At 28.9% G+C, this 12,762-nt stretch overlaps 1 pseudogene; it reads left to right on the top strand.

The window, feature by feature from the left end:
* Positions 1-7,553: 7,553 nt before the first annotated feature.
* LOC120067485 lies at positions 7,554-8,268 on the top strand (annotated as a pseudogene).
* Positions 8,269-12,762: the final 4,494 nt, after the last annotated feature.

The raw sequence follows: 12,762 nt of genomic DNA, 5'->3' as shown, positions 1-12,762 counted from the left end.
ACTCACGCATGTCTAGCAGCCCGTAGGCACACCGTCAAACATGAAAAATAACATGAACGTCAATCTGTCGACTCATGCATGTCTAGCGACCCGTAGGCATACTGTCAAACATGATACTAGGCTCGTCGGTCCTATGAAATAAAACATGTGTCAAGGCGAGATGGTAAACAACCCTATTTGTCTGTTCATGCATCATATTTCAGTACTAATTAGAAATTCGAACATGCTCATAATACTAATAACTGTCATACAAGAAGTATATCACAACGACAAAATCATGCTTCTAAAGTACATTAATTAACTTTAAAAATCTAATCTAGGCCGTCTGGCACGAAGGCACCGGTAATAGTACCGTTTACCTCAACTTGATCACAAAAGTCCATGCAAATAATTCCTTAAAACCTTTGGAAAATTTTAATCAACCCAAAGTTGTGGTTTGATCCAAGAAAAATTCCAAAACTTATTCAATTAGCTAATCTGATCAAGAATTAAATCCAAAATCAATAACTTAATTTTCCCACGGTTACTCTCAATCCAAAAGAATAACCAACCAACAACTTACCCAGATCTTTACCAATTTTCTACAAAACGAAAAATGATCTCTAGCTTGATGGTCAATGCCTCAAAACTTCTAAATCTTGAATTTAAGTTTCACACCAAAGAAAAGTTACTAATTTAACCCAAAATCAAATGGGTGAATTTCACCTCCCAAATTATAAGGAAAATAAGTCTTACCCAAGTTTTTTTCTCAAGATTCCGGCAAAGATTGGGCAAGTGGCGGCTGATGACGCGTCGGCTTGTGACTACCATAGATAGGCAGCGGGTGTTCTGTCGGACGACATAAATGGTTTAGGCTAGCGGCTGATAGTGAGGATCTTGCATGAGGAAGGTTTGCGATAGGGAATTTCTAGTTTTACAGATTTTATTTAGTAGCTATTACGAACAAACCAGAGTTTAAAACAATGATCCAACCGTTCAAAATGAAACTCTATATGTCTCAAACAGATTGACCAAATTTGAGCACGATCCAACGGTTCAAAATTCAAAAATCGATAATTTTGTGGAAGGGTCGCTGAAAAACCGAATTGTCTTCTCCCAATTTTTGACATTTTTTCACTCTCATTAATTTAATTTTGAAAAAATCTCAATTCTTTTATTTTTTCAAATTTTGAAAAGAAAAATAAAATATTTTATCACAATATCTCCAAAATCTCCAAAGATTCTATTAAATTTATAAATCAATTAACTTTTCAAATTATCTTCAAAAACCAAAATTAAAGGACATGAGATCCATCGATACAAATTAAATTCTTCCAAATATTTAAATCAATTCAAAACCACATGAAATTAATTATCTCTTTATTTTTTTTTTAAGTTGGCCCTAAAATCCAAAGGAAACAAAATTCAATTTTTTCAAGATAATCAGTTCAAATATCTAATCAATTAAATTCAATTTAACTAATAAAAGTTTTTCAATTATTTCAATTTAATCCCAAATTTTCAAATGTAAGGGAAATTTAAACTAAAAAATGTTAGATAATTAACTTATTTTTTTTTTTCTGAAATTTAGGATGTTACAAAATGATTATACAATAGATGTTAACAATTATTAGTCCATCAAACTTAATTTTAACAAAAATGGATTAGATAATAATAATAATTTTCATACAAAAAAAATACAATATGTAAATATTTTTTCAAGATTTATTATAAAAATACTAATAAATAATAAAAAAAGTTTTTTTAAAAAAATCAACAATAAACTACATTATTAGAATATGGAGACTAACTTTTATAACTAGAACAACTAAAAGTACAAAGATTAAAACTGAATCGATTTAATTAAAATAATTATTTAATCAATTTCTTAAGTCGTAGAAATTTAGAGGAAACATTATATCTAACATATAGTTGATGAATTAACAAACATTAAGACAAGAAAAAATGTGAGGAAAAATTATTATTCCTCCTCCAAAAATTTCTAAAAATTTGGATTATAATATTCACTCAAAATGAAGGACTAAATGGCAAAATATTATAGAGGTGTTTGATAAATGGGTATGGGTTATTGGGTTGGGTGGGTATTTATTACCCATGTTTGTTGAGCCCATAAAGAAAACCTATGGGTTATTAAAACCTTTTTTTACTTACTCAAAACTCCCCTTTTTTATCATCTCAAAACTAACCTTAAAAATCAATATATTTTCATTTCTTTATCTCTTCCTTCATCTTGGTCGTTTGGATGCATATATATATATATATTTTTTATCGTCAAACCTATGGGTTATTAAAACCCATTTTTTACCCACTCAAAACTCACCTTTTTAATCCCTCAAAACTAACCCTAAAAATCAATATATTTTCATTTCTTTCTCTCTTCCCTCATTTTTGCCGTTTGGATCCAGATTTTTTTTATAGTCAAACATTTGAATTCTATTTTCATTTCTCTCTCTCCCCCATCTTTGCTGTTTGGATCCCTAAATATACTATCCATATTATATAAAAATAAACTATATGATATGTGAAATAATAAAGTTAGGTTAGGAAGATTCAATATATATATATACATACAATATACCAATTAGTAATTAGGATAATTACCTTCAATATATATTACATACAATATACAATATACCAATTAATTGAGCAACAATATGAAATATATTTTATTGGTATGTTTTATCGATTGAAGAGAATTAGAATTATTACAGTTTTTTAAAAGAATATATGAAAAATAATATATTATGTTCTACAAATTGAGGAAAAGAAATTGAGATTGTCCAGTTTATATCATAAATGATTTGAGAAAATACGTGTATATTTGAAAATTAATCAACAATAGTAAAGCATAAAACTAAAAAATAAAAGAATGAAATAAAAAAAAAAAAAAAACAGAAAAAAATAGAACTAATCTCATTCACAAAAAAAACTGCATCAAATTCTCCAACTTAACTCAACTCAATTCTGCATAACAAATACAGACAATAATTACCAACTCAACTCAACAACTCTGCAAACAAACATAGATAATTTAACTCTCCAGATAATAATTACCAACTCAACTCAACTCTCTACTTTTATCACATACCAAACATTCCCTAAAACATAAAATACTAGAGATTGTAGTTAGCCTTAATGTAATAATAAAGGACATTTGGTCAAAGGGAAGTAATGGTAATTTGAAGTAGAATTATATTATATAATATGGCTATGAATGAAGCTACACATCGTTTTCTTAAAAAGAAACCCTTTTGTCTCTATATATGTCTTTTTTGATTGATTCACATGCAACCCATCCACATAGAAGCCACCAAAAAAAAAAAAAAAACACTTCTTTTTTAATTAAAAAATTTGTTTTTTGGATTAAATTAAAAAAAAATTAAGTGTTTAATTTTAAAATTTTCATTATATATATAAACATGTCATATTTAAATCAATTTATAGTTGAAAGTTTAAAATTTAGATTTTCAATTTCTTCGATTTTAAATTGTTACATGAATTTTACTATAAACTTTACGAAGTGTTACAATTTTTATGATAAGTTTTTATTTGAAGAATTGTAGAAAAAAGTATTTTATTGTGTGTTCATGAATTATATATGCATATTCGAAATGAAATTGAGAAAAAAAAATGAAGTTAAAGAGTTTTTTTTTTTGTTAAAATTTATATGTTTTGACGAAGTTATATAATTGTGAATTTTGTGCATTAATCAAATTAAACGTTGTACGGAGCTTGATTTTTATTAAATTGATAAGTGAATGAAATAATGAAAATTGATATATACTTTTTTTTGGGTCAAAATTTAGGTATATAATTATATTTTCCCCCCTAAGAATTAGTAAAAACATTAAGGGTTATTTAAGGCCTCATCTGATAATTTCTATATATATATATATATATTTAAAAAATTAAACTTATAAATACAATTTCCATTCATAAGTTTTTATTTTTTATTTTTCGCTTTTACTAATTTTTTAAAACACAAAGTCATGTTCTTAAAATTATTTTAAAAAATATAGGTTTCAAAATTTGTTTTTGTGTTTAGAATTTAATTAGAAATCAAGTGTTTAACAAAGGGGAAAGTCATAATTAAAAATTTATGAGAAAACAAGTATAAAATTTCAAAATCATAAAAATAAAATTGAAATCGTTAAACAACGAAGCTTAAAAGATTTAAATTCTCTCTTTCTGTAAGCCTAACAAAGATAACTCAATTGACAGACTATGCATAGTTCAATTGGTATATAAATATGTTAATAATATGATTTGTGATTTGAATCTCCCAACACCCAACACCCAATAGTAAATATATATATAAATATATATATATATATATATTGGAAGAGAATTAAAGTTGCACTAAAGAGTTTATAGTTTATTTATAATTTGGTATTAGACATTTTTTTAGTTTAACACAATATATGTGAGGCACAAGATTCGAATCTCTTAACTTCTAACAATGGAAGATACATGTTTTATACAAATTAAAAGTATGAAACATCTTGTTTAAACATAGCAAAATTATTAGTTTTCTTAGACCAACTTACAACTTTGAGCTTTCAAAATGCACTTACTAAAACATTCAATACCCACAAAAATGAGATAATTGCCCAAAAGATGACCAATTTTAAAGCTTCAAAATGGCAGATGACAAGTTTTTGAAAAAATGTCAAATGCTCTTTTGTTGATGTCATGACTATGTGAAATTACGATATTACCCTTCTTTTTTCTTTTTCCTCTTCTTTTCTAGTGCGAGAAATCTTCTTCCGCACGTCGTTTTCTTCTCCTCTGGTCATCTTCTTCTTCTCCAATACGACAAGTTCACGCGAGTAGCTCCGTCACAACCAACTTTGGTGAATAAGAGACGAGAGAGAGAAGTGATTTTGTGGGTGAAGAAATGAAGAGAGAGCGAGAAGGGCAAGAGCGACACATATTGATTTGTGAGTGAAAAAAGAAGAAAGAGTGAGACGAGCGAGAGATATGGTGCTTTGTGAGTGAAAAAAGAGAGCGAGACGAGCAAGAGGGAGAGTGCTTTTCCACATGCGCACAAATTATTCGACATTTTTTTAAAAAAAACTGAATCATTTCATATTTTTTATTTAATTTTTGGATCATCCATCTGACGGACTCCACAAAAGTCATCTAGCAAAATGCTCCATACTAAAAAAATATATGAACTTTTTTTTAAAAAAAATATTTAATTAAAATATAACCAATATCTACTAATAATTCAAAAAAAGAAAAAAAAAAACATCGAAGTAAGAGAAGAGTGCGTGGAGCATATGATTGCTGAATTTATTTTGCCCTTTGTCCCATCAGTCAAATTGGAAGCACATGCATGCATGCTTACCCCTAAACCATATTATATATTATTATTATTATTTTTTATATATATATACCTAACTCAAGCACTCCCTATGCCGTCTACTTTTCATTATATTATTATAACCTATAGTTTTAAATTTTATATTATTTCTTAATAAATTTTTATATATACATATACACATTTTAATATGTTAAAACTTAGATAACACGTGTATTTAAAAAAAAAATACAACATTTTAATACACATCTTTCAATTTTATACATAGCTCAATGGTAGGTTCCCCTGAAAGATTGAAGTGTGTTAGTGGATAATGACATATATGGTTAAGAAAAATGTGCCATCTTTCTTAATTTAATAATAAATAATAGAAAATTTTAACCGATGAGAAAAATGTTAAACTATTTATAGAAATAATAATAAAAATATATTGATAGATTTTTATTAGCGTCTATCACAATCATCCGTGATAGAATTTTATTAGTTGTGATAAACATTAATAGACTTCTATCAACTTTTATCAACCTCTATAAAAAAAAGATTAAATTTTTATTATTTTGTATAAATAGTTTTCCATAGAAAATCTCTATAAATAATAATAATAATAATAATAATAATAATAATAATAATCACAACAAATAATAATAATAAGTGGTCCTTTTTATTTGCTAAAATAATATATCATAATTGTTTTTTTTTAATGTTAACGATGAACTACAATATAAAAAAAATCTCATTGTTTTTTTAGTAAAAGACTTTCTTTTTTAACCTAGTGTAGAAACAAATTTGAAAATTTGAAAATAAAAGAGTTAACTAAGAAATTATGGACTTTAGGGTGTTGAATTGATTATTATAATATGTTGGTTATAATAGTCTGTGATTGGGATGCAAAGGTCAAGCTATTTTAGTTTAAGTTATAATAGTCTATCTTTGGAGTGCGATTATTTTAGTTTGAGAAAGAAATTATAAACATTGCAACAAAGAGAGATTTCAAATAGTATCACTATAGTTAATTGTAGTTTATAAATAGTTGTAAACGCTATTATTATATTTGGAGTCCTAAACATGAAGTGTGTTGTAATAATCTACTCAACCAACTTCTTGTGGTCCAAACAACCCATAAGTTCCTTTCTATATATATATATTTTTAAATTTTTATTTAAACGATAACAAAATTTTGATCAATTCAAATTTTTAGAACAAAAATAATTACTAATGAAAATTTAGGTACTATTTTGTTCCATTTAAAAAAGTACTATGACCACATGGTTCCATAATAACTTTAATGGACTAAGTTTTTATTCATACTTAAAAAACTAAATTATAAAAATAACATCGAAATTTGTCATTTATTTTAAAAAATATTTATATTCTTTACAAAGTTTTGATATTTTCACCTCGACATCCTTTAAATATTTTGAAACTATTTTTGAAGTACAGATCATTAGAATGTTGGATGAAAAAAATTTGACATGAAAGAATGATCATGTTCTCTTTATATTTAATCTAGAAAAATATTTCAACCATCGATATGTCGTTTAGGTCACTATTACATCAGCTTTAGGTCAAATATTCAAAAGATAGTTTTGAAAGTTTTATTAAAGGACAATGACAACTCTTAAAAGAGTACAAGTTTTTTTTTTAACAAAAAAGGATAAAGTCAAGTGTATATTTCATAACTTGACCCTAAAAAATGTTGTAAATTACAATAAAATTGAATTAAATACTTTTCATCCATAAACTTTCGCTAAATAATAATTTAGTTTCTAAACTTTGATTTGTAATGATTTAGTCTTTGTACTTTTAATTTCACAATAATTTAGTCTATAAATTTTAGTATGAAACAATTTAATCATTACTTTCAAATTTGTAATAATTTAGTATATAACATAAAAAATAATCAATTTTTTCTATTACTTTATAATGTAAACTTTGTATTTTACAATAGTTTTTAATTAGTTTATCGATTTATTTATATAAGAAATCTCTTTAATTTAATTATCACTAATTTTTATGATAGAGACTAAAGAGTTACAAAATTTAAAAATATAAGAACTAAATTGTTATATAGTAAATTTAATGGCTAAATTATTAAAAAATGAAAATACGTAAATTTATAAAAATCAAAGTTTAGGGACTAAATTATTAAAAAAAAAAAAACTCACAAATTGCCTATATAAACAAACCCTCACATCATTCATGCTAACTTCAACTCAATCCAACGCATAAAAACCACCTTCTTCTTTTGTTACAAAATGAGTCCATCCCCGTCAAAACCCAAAAGAAAGCAGCAGCCCCCGCCGGCAGAAGCAACGCCGCACCGTTTCCTCGGAGTCCGACGGCGGCCGTGGGGCCGATACGCTGCCGAGATCAGAGATCCTTCCACAAAAGAGCGTCATGCTGGCAGCGTTCGATACTGCGAGGAGGCCGCCATTGCCTACGACCGCGCCGCCGCTCCCTCCGCGGCTCCCTCGCCCGCACCAACTTCCTCTACTCCGACTCTCCGCCGCCTCCGCCGCGCTTCCTCTGCCTCCATCTATCCCGATCAGCCTCCTTTGTTTCTTCCTCTGCTTCCACCCACTCCTCCGCCTCTTTTCCACCAATTCCCCCCGCCGGAGACTCGCCGTCCGGAACTTTCACCGGCGAGTGCGACGGCGGCGCTGAGCTTCCGCATTTCCTCCGACGATTTCGTCGGAATCGGAGAATTGTGATTATAATTATATTATAATTATAATTACGGTCTGATGGAATCACAGGCTAACGTTGGATTTGAATGCTTTGATCAGTCGTCGACTGGAATCGGGTCGTGTTTGGGATTGGATTCGAGCGGTGAATACATGCATAACCGGATGTTCGGTTCAATGTCGGCTGTTCCCGACGCCGGCGCCGATGATTTTGAGTCTCCGGCGGCTAATTTCTATTTCCCTCCGTCTTCAGATTATTAATTAATATATTTAAAGACTTGAGATTAATATTATATTATATAATTATTATGTAATGTAGTGCATGAGGATAGTTTGACTTTATCGTTGCATTTTTCTTTTATTACTATAAAAATATTGGCACTTTATGTACGTTTTTTTAGTATTCTATTCCAAGTGAATGAATGAGGTGTTGAACTTGTCACCTATGATGAGAAAAAGGTAGCTATGTTAAATAATAATATAATAATAATGTGTTAATTTCATTCGAGACGATATTTAAGTGGATAAAGTATCAATTACTATCTTAAAATTAAAGTGGACAAAGTATCAATTACTATCTTAAAATTAAAGTCGATTATTCGATCTTCATCTCAAAATTGTTGAACTAAAAAAAAGTGAAAATAATTACATACGAGGAATTATCCATACTATCTTTATTTATTATTTGCCAGGATAGAATTATTTAAGATAAATGTGGGTCCATAAAATAAACTAATAATAAATTATTACAAATTTGAGAGTTTATGACTAATTTGTTAAATACACAAAGTTGAAATGTTAAACCCCGTTTGATAACTATTTGATTTTTTTGTTTCACTTTCAGAAATTCAGTTTATAAACCCTACTTCTATACATAAATTTTTATTTTTTTGTTAATCATTTACTACTAATGTTCTAAAAACCAAATAAACTTTTTAAAAAAATCGTTTTTGTTTTTAGAAATCGATTAGTAATTTAAGTGCAATATAAGTGAAAATCATTATTGAAAAATAATGAATGAAACAAACATTTAATGTAATCGTTACTAAATGTGTTTAAATAATTATAAATAAGAAAGTGTATGTAAATTGAATTATAATTTTAAACTTGAATGAAGAGATGGCATGTTATGTTTTTGTAAGTGTTATATTAAGTGTGGAAAACAAGGAAAAGTAGACTGAAAAATGGGAAATTGTCAGTCTTGACTTAAAATTTTTTTTTCCATTAAAAAATAACATCGTTTTTAAAATCTACCTTTTTCGATTCATCTCCAACTTTTTAGACTTTAAGTGAAGGGTCGTAAAAATACAATTTTACCTCTCAATAAATAGTCATTCAATTGTTTAAATATGAAATCACATAACTCACATATCTTAAATTAGAAACTTGTTCAGTTTCACATTTTGTTTTCCCTATAGAAATGCTTTACGTGAGGGTCCCAACTTCTGAGGAATAGTCCTTTTTAGATGGTCCCAAGTTAGAAGAAACAATTTTTTTTTTTTCCTTTTTTAGAGTTCTAGAAGAGATAGGGATGTTGAAAAGTAGTATTTTATTTTATTTTTTTTTTCAAGAAAGTCAACAAAATGGAGCCAAAAAATTACTTTATAAAGAAAGTTTTCAGTAATCAACGAAATTCTTACTTCTTTTTCATTTATTTATGTTATAAAGGAGAATTCTTATGTTTTAGGAGAAAAAGTGGAGAGAAAATTGAAAAATGGAAAGTATTGGAACATGAATTTTGATTTTTTAATTTTTAACTCCATAAATTTAAATTTAATTTTAAATAATTAATTAAATTATTTAATTAACTAATTAAATTTAATATCAAATATTAAATTAATAAATACAAATTTTTAACGAGAATCTTCATTCACATGTATAATATTTAAATCTAAATATTTACAACTCTCCAATTTTGTTTAGTTCGACAATTAAACATCAACAATTCCCTAAACTGAATTTGAATGTTTTAAATTTTCTCATCGTACTGTTCCAAGTTTAGTCCGATATGAGCTAGCAGGGGGTCCTAATGGGCCTAAGATCATGAGCTCCAATAATCCAAGATTAACCGACTAATCTCATTAACCCAATTAACCAACATTCATTAACTATCAGAACACTCCACTAAAGCCTGATAGTTACACTCTTCTCACTGTAGATATATTTCTGTCCACTTGATTTAACCATGATTAGTAAGTCAATCATTCACAAGTCGTTCGTAACTACAACTGGGCCAAAATTACTGTTTTATACATGTAATTACATCTTTCTTCTTAAGTCCCACTGATTCTCTAATGAACAATTGATTTGTGGTCTAACCAACAAACCGAGTCCTTCTCAAGTCTTAGAGAGGGCGGGGACCTTTGTTCAAGACTTGGATTCAACACTTAAGAGAACAACCTATCTACTAACCTTAGGAGCGAGTAGGAGTAAATTCCGTCTTGCAGGACTATGTTCCTAACTATCTACCCGATCTTACCCTTAAAATGGGAGGCTTATTGAATTAGGGATGTTGAGCCACTCTCACCTATGTAGATTAAAGGATAATCTCAAATAAACAGGAGTTCATAGTTAGCTTAGGATTAAGATCGAGTTACCTAGGTCATCGATTCAAAATAGTTAGTCTTATCAATAAACGACGTTATAAAGTAAAAGTGACTATTTTGTGGTATGGTCTTATGCAAACTCATTGAATAGGATGCTCTCACTCTCATGTCTCCACATGAACGATTTAGGATCACATCATTTATAACATTTTTCAACTATTGTAACAATTATAAAGTGGGTTGCATCCATAGTATCCCCAAGATAAGACACCCATCATTATCCTTATACTATAGACCGTTTCGGCTACTACTCAAACTTGATCCACTTTGATGTCCCTACATAAAGTCCAAGTATTCATGCTATAGCAAGGGGTTCTTAGTTTATTGGATTTAGGTTTAAAAGGTGCAATTCACATATTCAATGAAAACTTTACTGAATAAACTTCAACAACATCTTTATTGTATATAGAATATGTTTAATGTTTACAAACCACGAGTTTTAGGATATACAACCCAACACCTTGTTCAACTATTGTCTCTTGAAGTTGAACCAATCGAGTTGTCTTGTAAAGTTGACCAAGTAAACTTTCTCGTAAAGTTGGCGAAGGCAATTTTCTCATACAGTTGACCAGGTCAATTCTCTTATAGAGTTGACTTGGTCAATTTAAGTCAACTTTCTCCTAAGTTTTTTAAAATATTTATTTACACATATTTTGGCCAGTAAGTTTTATCTTTACTTGCAGAATGCCTCGCGTGTTTGTTTCCTACGGTGGTATTTGGAATGGGAATGAACGAGAACGCGATGGTAATCTAGGGGGTTTGGACGTAAGAGGTGTCACACCCCGCCTCAAGTTACCCAACCAAACCTAGGACGTGACATAATGACAATAAATTTCAATTAAACTATGAAATCTATTATCAAACTATAAAAACAATTTCAAAACAAGTTGCTAGCAAATGCTTTCTTAAAAGAAATTTTTAACAATTTCGACAGAGTTTCCCTTGAAGTTTAACTAAATCACACCTGAAATGAAACTCTTTAAACACTCCCAAATAAATTTATTTCCAACTCCAACATCATAAACAATCTAACAGTTAAACATCACAATAAATCAGAAATTTCCAACCTTTCATAACCAACGGTGATTTATAGAACATTCATAAAAACATTTATAACCCATCATTGAACAAAAAGTGGTACCATGTCTTCAAAATATGCTAGCCATATTAATTACAGAATAATGCATCTAGGTAGTTAGTTCATACTGTTGGGAATGTCCTAAAACTCGCAGTTCGTATTTATGGAAACATATTCTATTTATCAATAAAAGTATTATTGAAATTGTATTATGTTATAAAATCCAATAAACAAACTCATGGCTATAGTATGAATACTTTAACTTTATGTAGAGACATAAAGGAGGATCAAGTTATAGTATATAGTCTAAAAGATCTATAAGTATATGGATGAGATTGGGTACCTCGTCCTGGGGACACTATGGATGTGACCCACTTTTTATACTGATACAAACGATGTGTTCCCGTAATAGTTCATGTGGAGACATGTGAGTAGGAGTATCCTATGCAAAATACATTTGCATAAGACCGGACCACGAAATAGTCACTTTTCTTTATAACGATCATTTACTGTAAAAACTGACTATTTCAAATTCGATGACCTAGGGTAACTCGATCTTAATCTTGAGCTAACTATGAATTCCTGTTTATTCGAGATTATCCTTTGATCTACATAGGTGAGAGTAGTTCAACAGCACTACTCAATAAGCCTCGCATTTTGGGGATAAGACCAAATAGATAGCTAGAGACATAGTCCTACAAGAAGGAATTCACCTCTACCAATTTTAAGGGTTAATTGATAGGTTGTTATCTTAAGTACTGATTCCTGGTCTTGAACAAATGGGTCCCGCCCTCTCATGGTAGAGAGGGATAAGGTTCATTAGTTGGACTATAAACCAATTGTTCAATAGAGGATTAGTAGGAGCATAAGGAGTAAGATGTATTTACAGGGACAAAACGGTAATTTTGACCTAACTATAAATACTAACGACCTGGGAAGGATCGACTTACTGATCATGGTTAAATCAAATAGACAGAAATATGTCTACAATGAGAAGAGTGCAACTATTGAATTATAGTGGTATGTCTCGGTAGTTAACGAATATTGATTAATTCGGTTTAAAGAATTTAG

This window comes from Benincasa hispida, chromosome 12 (assembly GCF_009727055.1).
Source record: "Benincasa hispida cultivar B227 chromosome 12, ASM972705v1, whole genome shotgun sequence".
In the NCBI taxonomy this organism is placed as follows: domain Eukaryota; kingdom Viridiplantae; phylum Streptophyta; class Magnoliopsida; order Cucurbitales; family Cucurbitaceae; genus Benincasa; species Benincasa hispida.
This window is presented reverse-complemented; position numbering and strand designations above follow the sequence as displayed.